Genomic DNA, 17,253 nt, shown 5'->3' with positions numbered 1-17,253 from the left:
TCTGTTAACTCTGATAAACACTTATGCACACTATGAATGAAAAGTATACCTAGAAAGGTTTGGGAAATGTTGATAGAAAGTCCAATCCATAAGTCTATTATTTGCAAAGAATGCATGAAGGACAATAGCCATGCCGTGACCTCCTAGTGGTGGGATGATATAACAAAGTAACTTAGCCAAGCCTAAGGTTTCACATCCATTTTTTTTATTTGAGAGAGAGACAGGGAGAAAGAGAGACCGCAAGCATGAGTGGGGGAGAGGAGAAGAAGGAGGAGAGAGAATCTTAAGTATCTTGAGTGTGATCCCCATGTAGGTGTCAATTCCACAACCCTGGGATCATGACCTAAGCCAAACATCAAGAATTGGATGCTGAACCAACTGAGCCACACAGGTGCCCCCATTTTTTTAAAAAGGAAAATAGCACAGCACTTTGTTATAGGTAGAATTTTGGTTATTCCTTTATCATTTTAGTTTTATATTTATTGGTACCATAATCCACAGCTCAAATTAATAGATATATTGCTCTAATATTAGGTAGATGCTCCTTATTAATGATTTAGTAAAATAAATTAGGAACAAGTTTGCTGAGTAGCCTTTTGCTTATTGAAACCTGAATAGACAATGAAGATTCTAGAAATCAAGAAAAGAAGCAACAAGCTGGTAGATGTAACAATACCACAAGAACAAATGAAACAATCTCCACAGTGGCCACAACCACATCTTATAAGCTTGCATATTAGATAAAGGAAACTCAGAATTTATTAACCATTGAAATGAAAATGTATCAACTATTGGTAGAAATACACAGATAGATCAACTCTTTTTTTTTTTTTGCTACAGATTAATGAGGAGAATAGAGTTATATCAAGCACAAAATACACCTAGTACATAGTAAGTTAAAATCATCAACTTAAATAAATTATAATGCTAGGAGAAAAACCAAATTTTGCCTTTCATAGATCAGATATATTGCCAAAGTTCTTTTGATATTTATTGTGCATAGCAAAAGAAAAAAAGAAAGAGGTGGACTCTTTTAAAATGTACAATATGTGCCTGTTAAAATTTCTGGACATGAGAAGGAACACTACAGATTTGTGTTAGCATGTGCCAATTTCATGAAAGGTCGTTGTGTCTAATTATAATAATAAATATTGTATCAAAAGAATCTCAAATGAAATTTATATGTGTGTCCATGCAAATGGTGGATGAACAAGGATGGAATAAAACTGTGATCAGAGAGAGATCCAGGCAACCTGTTGGGCTTTTTAAAATCTTGGCTAGGAATTTACCCAAGGCATACAAAACTGCTGATGCATAGGGGCACATGTATCCCAATGTTTATAGCAGCATTTTCAACAATAGCCAAATTATGGAAAGAGCCCAAATGTCCATCAACTGACGAATGGATAAAGAAGATGTGGTTTATATATACAATGGAATACTACTTGGCAATGAGAAAGAATGAAATATGGCTATTTGCAGCAATGTGGATGTAACTGAAGGGTATTATGCTAAGTGAAATAAGTCAGGCAGAGAAAGACAGATACCACATGTTTTCACTTATATGTGGATCTTGAGAAACTTAACAGAAGACCATGGGGGAGGAGAAGGGGAAAAAGAAGTTACAGAGAGGGAGGGAGGCAAACCATAAGAGACTCTTAAACACTGAGAACAAACTGAGGATTGATGGGGGGTGGGGGAGAGGGGAAAGTGGGTGATGGGCATTGAGGAGGGCACTTGTTGGGATGAGCACTGTGTGTTGTATAGAGAACAGTTTGACAATAAATTGTATTAAAAAATAAAAAAAGTCAGTATCAATAATAAATTAAAATAAAATCTCGGCTTTATTAGTCTGTACCAACTGTTCAGAGGATACACTTATGTAGCTGTAATTCTGAATAGGCAAAGGGCAGTGTAAACTTCAAATGTGACTGTCCTTGTGTATTTAAAGGATTCAGAAAGAAGGAATGGAACAGGTGGGTATATGGCAGGGCTTCTGAAATGACCCTGACAGGGGAAAGGAAGTGGCCCTCTTTGATAAGCGTGTAAATGAATTAGGACGTCATGGTATGTTGAATAGCAAGAGGTAGTGCTAAAGTCCCTTAAATGTATGGAATTAGCAATGTCTCCAATTCTATGTAGAATGATTTATTATTTGAAGAGAGTGGTGGTTCAGTATCCGTAGAGAGAAGCCAGTGATGATGAAAGAGAATTTTCTGGATTCTAGCAGTAAGAATGGATTTCTAGGAGGGCCGTTTCTCTGCTTTTGAAGATGAGGGCTTTACTCTAGTCTTTGAGGATAAGAATTGAAACTTTTGGTACTTTTTTTTCATACTTATTCTGCTTATTACATCTGTACAAATGATATTGAAACACCAGTTTCTATTATAATGCATTATATATTATTTTATTTTCCTATTTAAGGCTGGATTTTCTTTCTTTCAGACATTTTATTCAAGATTATTTTTCTACATTTTTGTAACTTAAAAGATTTGTCTATATATACTAAAAACTACCTGTTTAGGAATTCCTTCAATTTTATTTTGCTGCTTGTTTGTATAAGATTTTACTGCTGTATTTGCCTTTAGTGTTTTCCATTAGACGACAAAGTTATTTTATAATGTGGCTTGCCTTTTAGTCCCTAATATGCACTAAAATACAATAATGTTATTTGCTCTGATAGTGCCTGTGTATAGTGTAAAATGTAATTTTCTAGCAAATATGTTCTGTTTTGTTACCTAGTCCATGTCCATATTAATACATTTAATTACATATTAGTACATTTTCTTTAGCTTTGGGATTTAATATTTTCCTTTCGGAATTAATAGCTTACATCACATATCCAGAACTTTGAAATCACTTTAAATTTTTTCAAAAAAATTTCTTATAAAATTGAGGTGCATCTTATATATCTGTACATTATGTATGAAAGTAAATATGATATTTACAACAAGTAATTAATAGCTAGGTGATGTAAGAGTATCAATTTTCCAGTAACCTAAAATTATTTAATTAATGTAAACATACGCACATTGAATTATATTTATTTTAATGTAGTTTTAATCTTGATGTACTTGGTTTGACAATGAAGAGATTGGAAGAATTTGAAGAATTAGGGACATTTGTATCTATTATAGCTATTGTAGAAAACCAAAATATTAATTTAGTAGCAAGCACTACTTTGTCATTTCTGAATTCTTCTATCTTTTTTCCAGGAAAGAAATATTCAATTTATTAACAAATTTAGGGATTAGAAAAATAAAATGCATATGTGATTTCAAATTTACTAAGTAAGTTTGTTAAGATTTCTCAGGAAATCTTAAATTTTTTGTCTTGGTATTTTGTGTTTAATGTCTTGTGCTGCTTTTTCTATCTGAAAATTAAAAAAATATAAATACTGAAAATAATATAGCAAAAACTCAGGTGTTCACCTTTCAAGATTAATAAATGTTAATGTTAAAGTATTTGCTTCAGTTCATTCTTTATATAGAATAAATAAGCCATGCAGGTAAAGTCAAAGTCTCTTTTACATCCCTTCTCTACTAAACTATTATAATTGGAGAAGAATAATGGAGGGAGAAGCTCCCTGTTGTTTGCTTTTCCTGCTCACAAATGGAAGCATTGAAGGCACTGCAGAATTTGATTATGTTAGAAACTATCACTCATGTCATCTCCACGTTGATTTTGCAGACTGTTGGGGAAAAACACAACCAAAAAGAGATGAGTGAAGATTGGGATGATCTAAAACTCTGAGATGCTTCAACTTTGGGGTCTAAGTAATTTGGATCCAGACCATTTTGCCACTTGCTCTCCTCTTTTAGGGTTTATTCAGGAGCGTCCCACAGTCCCCTGTGGGTGTCAGAAAGTGGTGGGCTCAAAATTCTATTTACCAAAATCATGGATTTGGAAATTCAAGTCTTGGGATTATATGGCAAACCATCTTCATTTTACAACTGAGGAAACAGATGTCCAGACAGTAGGAGAAATGTCTTCAAGACACATGGCTAATTGGTGAATGAACAAGGCCTGATTCCATATTTCCCCGTTTCCTTCTCCCAATTAATTCAGCTGTTTTCTAATCAATTTGAACCAGAGCCAGCAATCTTAATATTCAGGAAGTTTCAAGATCATATTTCTTATACCAGGTTTAGAATGGAGGGAAAACTGAAGACATGCTTTAATTTGCCTACTGTCTAAGAGAACTTAACTTCTAAGAGAAGTTGCATAAAACAGCAGAAAAAAGTCCTCTGGATATAAAGTATCTTTTTCCAAGTGAATATTGTGTGATTAAATGGTTAACAGAGCAAAACTTCCCAGATGTCATGGACTGCCTTCAAAATACTCTTGGGGATGAAAATAGCATTGGCTGAATACTCAATGATAGAAAAACATTTTGTGCTGCTTGCTAATTCTAGAATGTCCCTATGCCCATGGAGACGTCTTTTATGTAGGTCTTGTAAGAGAATACTGTGTCTTCATGCATATTTCATCAACTTTTCTTATCATTAATGAAGCCTTAAAGACTGGTCCTCATAGGCGGAAGAGAGGAGCAGCACTATGTCAGGAGGGTCACATGAATTAGCTCATTCACTCTTCACAACAGCCTGGAAGTGCATATTATTTAGCAGACTCATAAGAATTTTAGAGACAACAGCCTAAAGAGACTTCCTTCAACATTAAAAATTACTCCTACTCAATTTGAGAGTTTGTGCAATAGGGCATATTTTCTACCCTCTGGAATTTTGGTTTCTGTGCTCTAGATTTGAAAATAGGTTATGCTAGTAATATATTTGGGTACTTCCTCCAATTGTACCATTTGAAAATGTGATAGAGTTATAGTAGCTAAGCTCAAAGTAAGATAGAACTGGCACAGTTACATAAAAGCTGGGTGCCCTTGAGTTTGTTGTATAGCTCCTCATCTGTAAAATGGGCACAATGACATGTTAATTATTGTGAAAATTAAAATGGGAGCTATTATTGCTATTATGCATATAGTAATACAAAGTAAGCATGGAAGGATGTATTGTATGCCTGCATGGTAGAAACCCATGGGTGGGCTGTAAATCCCCATATCCAGAAAATCCTGGCTTAATTCTCTATAAAATTGTCCTGTTTACTCCTCACTTTCCATTTTCTGCTCATTTCCTATTGAATTGGGCCTATTGAGGAGATCTGTTTTTCCTTCAGGTTTTGCACTGTTTCCTTGAGAGTTACAACTATTGACAAAATCCTGTAGTGCTATTCTTACTTTGTCATGTTTTGTCATTCTATATGGCTCAGAGTGGATGAGCTGACTTGTGTTAACTGAGGGCTAGCATGGAAGTTTCAGATCACTGCAGCTTTCTCAGCAAATTAGTTGCAACCAGAAAAGCTGAGATTATGATGGAAATCAATCACAACCTCATTTAGGGCAACCAGATATATCACAACATTTGAAACATTGATTTAAGCAACAAGCTTTCTTTGGAAATAAGACAAATCCTTAAAACTCTTGACAGGGTTTGTTTTCATCTTGAAAAGGAAGTGGGTTGCTCTGTTAATGAGCAATCAGCCCATTTATTTTCTTGGATAAGAAAAATAAATTATAAGAAAATCTGTTCATTTTCATTCATTGCAGCAAATTTATCTCTTCATTTCTTAACTAAGGAAAAAATCACAATAATAATTCAATGCAATGAAAATCCAGAGAAGTATTTATATTTGACTTTGGGATTTATTTTTGGTCTTACATTTTAATATGTGCCTGAAGTTCTGTCTGAAATTTCACTCTTTACGCAATAAAGAAGCCACTCCTCCTCCCGTAAAGCTGAAGAACAGGAGAGGGTAAGAAGCTGTTCAACTTTTCTTTCAGCCTGGGTCCAGATGCTCCCTGGCCTCTCAGCCAACTCTGAAATAGACAACATTTTCTTTCAGACCTAAACTAGCCAAGCAGAACTGCCTGTTCTCCCTCTCCTCTCTCTCAAACATCCCACCTCTGCTTCAGAAGGAAGAAGGAAGAATAAACAGACTGTGAGATGCAAACAAAGGACTAATGTAAACAAATGATGCTATAACTAAAAACTGAAAACCAAGATTCGCTCCAGGTATTTTGTGATCGATGTAGATGTGGCACAGGACTATTTGCTATTAGAAACATGCATTTCATTTTCTGACCACTCCATTACTATTTGAGGATCCCTACGGGGCATTTTAGTACTCCACGAAAGCTTTAACGAGCTCCAACACGTGTATAATAAACGTAAGCTCTGACATTCAATTTTGACTCAGCTTTTAAAATGGCATTAAATGTAACAAATGCAATTTCTTTTCCATTTCAGTTTTTAGCATTTTATTTGTAAGTTTTACCACAAAAATGAGGTTTTCTTAGATCATAGAATCTAGAAATTAAAATGCAGTTTGAAAGACTTTTGTGGGTAACGTTTCTAAAGTATTTTCCTTATTCACATTCTATTTTTCATTCATATACTTAGACTTTTTTGTACTTCTCCTTTTTACTTAGACTTTTTAATAGAAATAATTTATTCAATGTTTTTCATCAGGATTTATTTTAGAGTATCTCAAGAACCTAGCATCTGGGTATATGCTGCTTGAAAAAAAGTTATTTTCTTTTAAAATTGTATTTATAAACTATTTTGATATTTTAACAAAGTTTAAATGAGTTAATTATATCATTTTCATACATGGACATAAATACATACATACATATAATTCTTTGTCATATATGTAGAAAGCATTTAGTGTTCAAAACCAGCTTAATTTAGTAAAGTGCACTTGTGGTCTGGAATGTGTAACAAAAATGCTCTGATAAGTTTCTAGCTTTAATCCAATCACTGGATCTTTTTCACAAATTCATAGTGAATTTGGTTAGATGCCCACTTAATGCTGAAAGTTGGGACATGTTTTTTGTGATAGTGACTTAATTTTTATTCCTTGACTTGGCTAGCTCTGTTGAATAGGGGGAGAGAGAGCACTGTGGCGGGGTGGTGGTGGTGGTGGTGGTGGTAGGCTGAGATGACCTTGGTAGTCTAGTGAGTTTGGAAGACTGTGTATCTAATTTTAGAAGACAGTGGTTAAGTCTTCTGGAGGAGGACATCTTAATGGGAACAACTGCACCACACTCAACACACACCATCCCTGAGGAGGTTTCTTTCTCCAAGATCCTTCCTATCTTCCTTCCCACATTATTTATCTATTAAGGGGGAAGCAGTGAGGAAAAGTTTCTTATTTTTCTCTAGCTGAGCATTTCCCAATGAACCCTAGATATTGTTCAGCCCCAATCCCCAATTCCCAATCCTTTGGTAGTAAAGTTAGTAAAGAGTAAGAGAATAACACTTTGAATATATTGTATATATATAAAGGTGACAAAGGTCACCTACAATTAAATAAATGTGAAAAAAACTTTGAAGGTAATAGTAATTTTGTCAGGAAATAAAAAAATAAGTTTCTTAATAGGTATAATGGCATAGAGGGCTTTTTATCTAAGTAAGTATTAGATAACTTAAAATGTTCATGGAAAGTTTTTAGGAAATATCAGATTCACACATTTCATCAGTTCACAAAAAAAAAAAAGCAAAGATGTCTATTGTATAAAGTAAGACATTTAGGGGCACCTGGGTGGCTCAGTCAGTTAAGCGGCCGACTTCGGCTCAGGGCATGATCTCACGGTCCGTGAGTTCGAGCCCCGCGTCGGGCTCTGTGCTGACAGCTCAGAGCCTGGAGCCTGTTTCAGATTCTGTGTCTCCCTCCTTCTCTGACCCTCCCCTGTTCATGCTCTGTCTCTGTCTCAAAAATAAATAAGCGTTAAAAAAAATTAAAAAAAAAATAAAGTAAGACATTTAATCATAATAACCATGTTAGTAATATCCCCAGTTGCCCCTGGGAACACTGCCTCCCAGACTGGAGATGTGCCTGTTACTGCCATCTGTTTTAAGGTCTCCATTTGGATGCTTCTGATGACGGATTCCTGTCCAAGACTTAGAAGCAGGTAACAAATGCAGACTGATAAGAAATGGAAGCTATAACTATAAAATCTTAGCACAGAAACAAAAGGCTTTCACTGTGTCTGGCAGTCCTCATTACCTTGTCAGGGTCAGGATGTGGCTCCAGGTTTCCTACTGTAATGAAATTATATGGGGCTATCACTGGAGCATATGGCCACCATAGAGGGCAAAGCTGGGATCAGGCATGCAGGTTCTAATCAGGTGTCCTGCCCAAGTCTGTTTCCTATAAATTTGCTTTACCCAAAGCATCTACCTTACTGATCTCTAACATCTTCATTGCCTTAAGAGAAGGCACTTGGAGACTGCTCTTAATTTGCTTTTGTCACCAATGATCTTTTGTCTTTTTCTCTAACCTCTGCAACATGGGAGCTGAAGAGCAGAGGGATCAGGTTTCAACTGAACATGTGTTTCACTGTATTGAAATGTGCACTGCTTAATAGAGTAAACATCAATATATCTGAGGGCCAGGAGACTGAATTCACTGATCAGTATCAAAGAGTGCTGGAGTTGTAAACAGTAATTGGCTATTTTCCAAGGAAAGGTAGAACTCCTTTAAGACAAGGTCTTCTATTCTCAAGGAAGATTAGAAATCATCATCTAGTATCACCAGGCCAAGAGAATAAATCATTTTATAATTTTTTATTTCTTTTCTTTTGATAAGAAAGAGGAGTTGAGCTAGCCTCTTATAAAATGTAAAACAAACTTAGAAAATGCCTTGTGGCCATTTTAAGGTTCTCTTTGATTTTTTGACAAAGTAAAGGTAAAAGATCCTATAGTACAAAAATAAAGGTTACCTACAATTAAATAAAGGGTATTAGAAACCCCATGAGAAATGAGGAATGATAATATTCTTGAAATATATGAGAAATTAAGGCTGTTTTATTAAAAAATCAAGAACTTGGATCAAGCTTGCAGGCAATGCTATATAATAAAGAGGGAAAGGAAAATGTACCCAGCATTATTTTTTTCTGTTAAAATGTGTAAATTTTACCATTTGAAAGAGGTAGCTGCAGTAGTGAATATAAAAACATACTTTATATATGGCAATAATGATCAATGTAAACATGTTCCCCTCATCCAGTTTTTCTTTACTCATAAGTCCTGCTGATAATCCTGAAAATAAGATATTCTCCTTTGTAATGATGGATGAAGACCAACTGCCCTTTCCCTTCCTTCTCCCTTCTAACAGATGATGAGATCCCTATGTTCAAAGCCCTGCGATGCATTTCCTGTGACTGATCATGCTTTGTTAACCTTCGGGAACCAAAGCTTTTTATCTAAATGCAGGTTTAATGCAACATTCCTTTCCTCATTGTACTCTGCATAAGTATAAAATGTCCCAAAAGACATAATTTGTTCTCCATATCTTCCTTACACATTTCCTTTTAAAATATTTTATTAAAAAATTAAATACAGTAACCCAGTTTGTATTCTGTAACTCAAAAGATTTATTTATTTACACATAACTGATTAAAAAAATTCTTTGCCCTATGTGGCACATGGATATGTTTTGAAATTTCCAGAAAATGGAATAAAGTACTTTCTGTAAACTTACCCAGCACATATAAATAATAGCAAATTAACTGAAAGTCAAATAAAATACACTCATTCATCTGTCCCAAATGAATTTTTTAATGTTATTTCTTCTTCTTTTTTTAAATCAGGAGAGAAATTTGGGGTAATGCATATTAAATGAAACATTCACTTCTGAAAATTTCTAAAACTTTCTCTAAGACTAGAGGATAATGGTATAAAAATGGCTGAATGCCTACTAAGACTTTTAAATATATTTTGAAGCGTGAGATGGCATTTTATTGACAATTTAAAAATAATTATAATGTTTATTATGCTGGAACACTAAACTATTTTGTTATGAAGACCATAGAAAAATTTTTATAAATTTTACCTACTTTGACTTAAAAAAAATGAAAGGAAACTTAATATTGGTGAAAATATTGGATAAATATTGAAGTTTCAGTTTGAAAGACACTTAAAATTGAGTAATACTCAAAGAGCAATATGTATGTTAAGTAATTATACTAAAAATAATTTTTGCATGGTTCTAAGCCTTAGAGAAACTTTATTGTTATTTATACATGTTTTGAATTTTTATATTTATTTTTTCCATTTTTATTAGTCTACACACATTGCTTTAGCAAAGTCTTTATCACTTGTATGTTTTATTCTTTTCAGAAGTCTTTCAGCTTTTATGTTTTTGTTAGGATTGAAATGAAATTTTTTAAGATTAAACATTTTCCTTGTGAAAAATAAGAAGTGTTAAGAAGGTAAATATTTTGGACAGCGTTTTGATTAGGCCTAATTCAAAGATTTATAATTTCTAGGAAAAGAATAAGATACACTCAGCAAACAAATTTAAATGACATTTTATAACAATAATTATGTGCTCTGTTCAGTATTTTAAGATTTAAGCAAGGAAAAGAGTTCTAAGGGACTGATTTTGAAAATACATTAATACATTCAGCCAGCAGGGGGCACAAAAGAATATGCAATGACTTTGGAATACTTCTCTAGAGTTTCAGTACGGCAAAACATTTATCATGCTCCTGATGATAAAACTAAAACCACATTTTCAAAACTGGGAAAAATGAAGTTTGAACTAAATTTGCAAAGTCCCCCTTGAAAAAGAGACAAAAAATAGAGATTTGAAAAAATGCCTCTATGGATTTTTTTTTTTTTTTAGGTCTTTAAAAAATGTGTTTAACTAGTTATAAAGGACCACATATTGTTTGATTACACTTACATGAATGTCTCAAATTACAAAATAGAGAGAGACAGAAAGTAGATGGTTGCTTACTGCTGTGGTGGAAAGGAGGTTTGGGGATGATGGCTCAGAGGAGTAGGGTTTCTTTGGGGTAAAAGGACATTCTAAAATTGTGGTGATGGATTTAGGAGTCTGAATATATTTTAAAAAAACATTGAATTGTACACTTTAAATGAATAAATTATATGGTATAAAAACTATATCAATAAAACTGTTGGCTTTAAACATATGGTACTTTCAAAATCTTAATGTGGAAAACTAAATTTATTTTCTAATGAGTATTAGTGGGTTTTTGGATAACAAAATATAAGAAGAATTAATGATTTAAATTTCTGTCAGTTATTTCATTTCAAACAAATGCAGATTAATTTATATTATTTCATGTGAACCCAAAATAGTTATCAGGAGTCCTGGGAGAGAATAGGTCTGCCAGGAGAAACTCCCTGGAGAGAGGAGTTTACAAAAGGCTTCAGGTTCTGAGCCTGACTTTTGTACAAGCTCACAGGTGGCTTTGGGTAATTTGCTTTTCCGTTCTAGATTTATTTTTCTTATTTGTAAAATGACTGGCTGAGTTTTATCCTTCAGGTGTCATTTTAGTTTTCCAAATCACATAGAATCTTCTCAGTCCACTTGCTTATTTGGGACTTAGTGAAAACTTAGAAGCCTTTCTGTTAATTTCCAGCAACCTCTGTATAACATTTACACATTATTTGAGTGTGGGTGGAGAAACAATTTTATTGTCTAACATTTGCTAAGCCTGCTTTGGAAGCAGATGTTTGAACCTTGCTAAATTATTTGGATTTGGACATCTGAATAAAACATTACTTATATTTTAAAGCTTTAATAAAATTAGCTTTTTATTAAAAATACTTAATTAAAATTATAAGAATTTCCAAAACTGGAATTTTATGTGTAATAAATGATAGAGCAGGCAGTCAGATTCATATATGTATTTAATAAATTATAGTGTAATTATGCCCCTTGACTTTTTAACTTAGCAGTTTTAAATGTAGAGAAGTGGTGATATGTATTTTTTCAGACATAGGAACATTTTCAGAGAAATGTGTTTTGAATCATAGAAAGAAAAATTCCAAACTGATTAACTTTACGCTCTTCACTTCTTTATGATGATAGTCTCTTGTGGTTCACACTTGAATTCTCTCATTTCACTAAATCTTTATACAGCAAGTATTTGTAACATACTAGCTTTTTATTTTTGTTTTTTATTTTTTCCTCTTCAGGATAACACTTTAAAGATATCAAAATGAAAAGCTGTCTGTCTGACTTTCTCAAATATAGACAATCTTATAGTATTGTCTAGCTCTCACAACATACTGAGATAAGATGATAAGGTAGGTGAAGTATGTCCTGACATTTTTTACTTTGCCAGTTTTAACTTAGCTCCTCAAATCCTTTCCTTTCATTGTCTTCTTACCACCAGCATCCAGTATGCAAAAAGAAGGTTGAAAACCACCAAAAACATCAAAGTACAAAAGCTGCAAAGCCTCGAGGAAATGGCCTTCCTTGATCATGTGTTGGTTTGCTTTTCTTTAGTTCATAGGATCTGAGACTAGTGGCCATGTCTGTGTCATCTCTCTTGAGGCTTATTTCTTTGCTGTTAAACATTTCAGCTCTTTAAACATAGAGCATCTCTCATTTATAGGGAGAATCTAGAATCTTAGAATTGGCAAAGTACTTTGAAGCTATCTGGGTCAATTTCTCATCCATCAAGTAAGACAAATGCTACTTGTTATGTTGAGCACTGGGTGTTATATGTAAGTGACGAATCACTAAATTCTACTCCTGAAACCAATGTTACACTGTATGTTAACTAACTAGAATTTAAATAAAATTTGAAAATTTTGAAAAACTTGAAAAAAATAAGACAAGTGCTTTTATTAAATTTTTCTGCATTAAGGATATGGTATTTTTTTTCCAGGAACAAGTGGCCACTACACCGCTTTAGAGCAATGAACTGCTTTTGTGTTATCATAGCTAGACCTGTCTCATAACACAGGTGTGATTCTATAGCTGTCCAGTCTGCCTATCCAGTGCTCAGGCCATTTAACTCCCCTGCTGAAGTGTTCCACCATTTTAGAGCCCTGCTGAAGTGTCCCACTATTTTAAGTCCAGTTTCATTCATATGTTGTCTTAGACTGGAGGAGAAAGTCACCACTGAAGACCCTGGATGCCTGTCTGGGTACAAAACTGTGCTCATCTGAGCAGCGATCTTGTATTTACATATAGTACTTATAGTATAATATATAAGAGTAATAAGGCCACCAACCCTATATCTTCTTACTGTAGGATTATGAGCACAGATACATTAGGCACTTGCTGAAGGCAATTCCAGTATATTTTATCAGGAATAATTGATTTAAGAAGTTTCTTTTTTACAATCAAAAAGCAATCATTGAGCAGTTAAAGGATCTATGATACCCGATGCTTAAAAAACAGAGTATTGCTTAGATTTGAATTCTCTGGTTCTTTATAATTTATACAGTAAGGAGATTTGGAATTATATTGTATCTGAATCATCAGAGATGGAAAAATAACAATTTAAAGTGGTGTATAATTAAATGTTTATATAAAAATCATCTTACTGATCTAATGCAGAGATGGTGACTGCATCCTTTTCTCTTTCTATTCTGCCTTCCAGGTTTTTAAAGTGAATGAAAGCTAAATCACAGAATGAATGAATCAATGAGAGAATAAATGAGTGAAAAAGTACTTTGTGTACATACATATATATGAGCAGACAGACATAAACACTTTGCCTTCCTGATACCCATGCAATATGAGTTGTAGGGGTTACATTTTCCTGACTCTGCATTAGACAGAGAAGCTCAACACATGGAACCTAATGTTAAAAAGTGACAGGAAAAACAAAGTGATTAAGGCATTATTAGTCTAAGCATTTCAGCATTTAAGTTTATATATTCAGATTTCAGTGTAAGCAGCTGGATGTTAGAGCTTCATTTTTTTTACTACTATTTATTTACATGTTTTAGCTGACATAGATAGAACCTATGCTCAGAGAGAACAAAAATAATGAACACCTGACTTTTTAAAATCAGAATTAGAAGAATCTTTGAGAAGTAGAAGTAGTGTAATTAGGTAAATGTTTTTTTTTTTTACTATTTTTAGGACATGAAATTTTTTTTAATATATGAAATTTATTGTCAAATTGGTTTCCATACAACACCCAGTGCTCATCCCAAACGATGCCCTCTTCAATGCTCATCACCTACCCTCCCCTCCCTCCCACCCCCCCATCAACCCTCAGTTTGCAGAACATGAAATTTTATTATATATTGCTTTACAATATCCTTTTTTCCCAGTTTTATTGAAAAAATAATTAGTTGGGGCCCCTGGGTGGCTCAGTCGGTTAAGCGGCTGACTTCAGCTCAGGTCATGATCTTGCGGTCCGTGAGTTTGAGCCCCGCCTCGGGCTCTGTGCTGACAGCTCAGAGCCTGGAGCCTGTTTCAGATTCTGTGTCTCCCTCTCTCTGACCCTCCCCCGTTCATACTCCGTCTCTCTCTGTCTCAAAAATAAACGTTAAAAAAAAAAGAAAAAATAGCATACATCATTGTATAAGATTAAGGCATACAGCATGATGGTTTGATTTACATATATTGTGAAATGATTACAATAGGTTCAGCTAACATGCATCTTTTCATATAGATATAAAAAGAAAAGAAAGAAGAAAAGAATAAAGAGGAAAACATTTCTTATTGCAAAGAGAACTCTTAACTTTCCTTCATATCACACAGCAGTGTGAGCTATAGTCATCATGTTGAACATCACATCATTAGTACTTATTTTAACTGGAAGTTTGTACCTTTTGACAACCTTTTTCCAATTCCCCCAGGCCATCCCCTGCCTCTGGGAACCACAAATCTAATTTCATTTTCTATGTTTTTATTTATTCCACATATAAGTGAGATCATGCAGTATTTGTATGACTTATTTCATTTAGCATAGTGCCTTTAAAGTCCACCCCTGTTGTCAAAATGGCTGAATAATATTCCATTGTATATGTATACACACACACACACACACACACACACACAAACATACATGCATCTATACCATAACTTCTTTATCCATTCATCCATCAGTGGACACTTACTATGTTTTGGCAATTGTGCTACTGTGGACATGGGGGTACAGATATCTCCTCGAGTCGGTGATTTTGTTATCTTTAGAGTTATTCCCAGAAGTGAAATTGCTGGATAATATGGTAGCTCTGTTTTTAATTTTTTGAAGACCCACCACTATGTTTCCCATAGTGGATGTACCAATTTACAATACCACCAATGGTGCACAAGGGCTTCCTTTTTTCCATATCCAGGCTAGAATTTTTGATGTTGGCCATTTTAAAAGGCATGAGGTGATATCTCATAGTGGTTTTAATTTGCATTTCCCAAATGGTTAGTGATGTTGAGCATCTTCCCATGTACCTATTGGCCTTTTGTGTACCTTCTTTGAAGAAATGTCTATTCGGGTCCTTTGCCCACTTTTATTAAATTTAAATTTTAGTTAACATACCTTTGCCCACTTTTTAATTAGGTTATTTGTCTTTTTGCTATTGAGTTGTAGAAGTTCTTTATATGTTTTGGATATTAACCCTCTATCAGATATATGGTTTGCAAATATTTATTCTCATCCCATTGGTCACCTTTTCATAGTTGTTGATGGTGTCTTTTGCTGTGTAGAAGTTTGTGGTTTGATATAGTCCTCACTTGTTTTTGTTTGTTGTTGCAAGTGTCGGTGTCATATCCAAAAACTAATTTCCTAGACCCATGTCAAGAGGATTTCTTCCTATGTTTTCTTCTGGGAGTTTCATGGCTTCAAGCCTCACATTGAAGTCTTTAATTCATTTCAAGTTAATTTTTGTGAATGGTGTAAAATATGGTTTCAGTTTCATTCTTTTACATGTGAATATCCAATTACTTCTGCATCATTTATTGAAGAAACAGTCTTTTCTCCATTGAATGTTCTGGCTTCCTTGCTGAATACTAGGTGACTGTTTATACTTGGGTTTATTTCTGAGCTCTTAATTCTAGTCTGTTGCTCTATTTGTCTGTTTTCATGTTTTGATACTGTTTCAATGACCGTCATTTTATAGTCTAGCTTGAAATCAGAAAGTGTGATAACTCCTGATTTGTTTTCCTTTCTCAGGATTTCCTTAACTATTTCTTTGACTATTTCCTTGAATTTTTTGGTTACATATAAATATTAAGAGTATTTTTTCTATTTCTGAAGAAAATGCAATGGAATCTTGTCAAGGACTGCACTGATTCTATAGATGGCTTTTAGTATTTTAACAATATTAATTCTTCCAGTTCATGAACACAGGCTACCTTTCCATTTATTTGTGTCTTCTTCAATTTCTTTCATCAATGTCTTATACTTTTCAGCATAGATATCTTTCCTTAAATTTATTTTTCTGTATTTTTTTTGATGCTGTTGAAAATGGCATTTATTTCTTTTCAGAAATTTCATTATTAGTGTATAGAAACACTACTGATTTTTGTGTGTTTTGTGTCCTGTGACTTTACTGAATTCATTGATTTTATCTAATATTTTTTTTGTTTGAGTCTTAAGGATTTTCTATTTATAAAATCATGTCATCTGCAAATTTTTTTTCCTGATTGCTCCACCTAGGACTTCTAATACTATGTTGAATAGAAGTGATGAGAGTGGGCACCACTATTTTGTTCCTGATCTTAGAGGAAAACCTAACCTTTCACTATTAAGTATGATATTAGCTATGGCAGTGTCATAGATAGTCTTTATTATGTTGAGATATGTTCCTTCTGTGCTTAATGTGTTAAGAGTTTTTATAATGAATGGATGCTGAAGTTTGTCAGATGCTTTTTCTGCATCTATTGATATGATCATATGATTATTTTCTTTCATTCTATGAATGTGATGTATCATATTGATTGAGTTGCATATGTCAAACCAGTTTTTCATCCCAGGGGTAAATCCAATTTGATCATTTTGAATAGTTTTTTCAATGTGCTGCTGAAATCAGTTTTCTAGTATTTTATTGAGAATGTTTGCATCTATACTCATAAGAGACATTGGCTTGTAGTTTTTTCTAGTGGTTTCCTTTTCTGGTTTTCGTATCCAGATAATGCTGACTTCATAAAATGAATTTTGGACTGTTCTCTTCAATTTTTTACAAGAGTTTGAGAAGGATTGGTGTTAATTCTTTCTTTCTTTCTTTTTAAATATAACTTATTGTCAAACTGGCTTACATACAACACCCAGTGCTCATCCCAACAAGTGTCTTCCTCAATGCCCATCACCCATTTTTCCTCTCCTTGCCCCCCCATTCACCCTCAGTTTGTTCTCTTTATTTAAGAGTTTCTTATGGTTTCCCTCCCTCCCTCTCTGTAACTATTTTTTCTCCTTCCCTTACCCCACGGTTTTCTGTTAAGTTTCTCAAGATCCACATA

General features: G+C 33.9%; 2 long non-coding RNA genes across 2 annotated transcripts in view; both read left to right on the top strand.

Annotated features, from left to right (window-relative positions):
- Positions 1-17,253, top strand: part of LOC122238574 — a 150,427-nt gene that overhangs the window by 49,724 nt on the left and 83,450 nt on the right. The gene's annotated exons all lie outside the window — the stretch shown is intronic.
- On the top strand, positions 12,024-13,505 carry LOC122238575. The gene is made up of 3 exons (XR_006217533.1): positions 12,024-12,134; positions 12,224-12,316; positions 13,442-13,505. It is a non-coding gene; the product is annotated as an uncharacterized LOC122238575 (long non-coding RNA).

Source organism: Panthera tigris, chromosome B2, assembly GCF_018350195.1.
Source record: "Panthera tigris isolate Pti1 chromosome B2, P.tigris_Pti1_mat1.1, whole genome shotgun sequence".
Lineage (NCBI taxonomy): Eukaryota > Metazoa > Chordata > Mammalia > Carnivora > Felidae > Panthera > Panthera tigris.
Note: the sequence above shows the minus strand (reverse complement) of the source record. Positions and strands in the feature narration are given on the sequence as shown.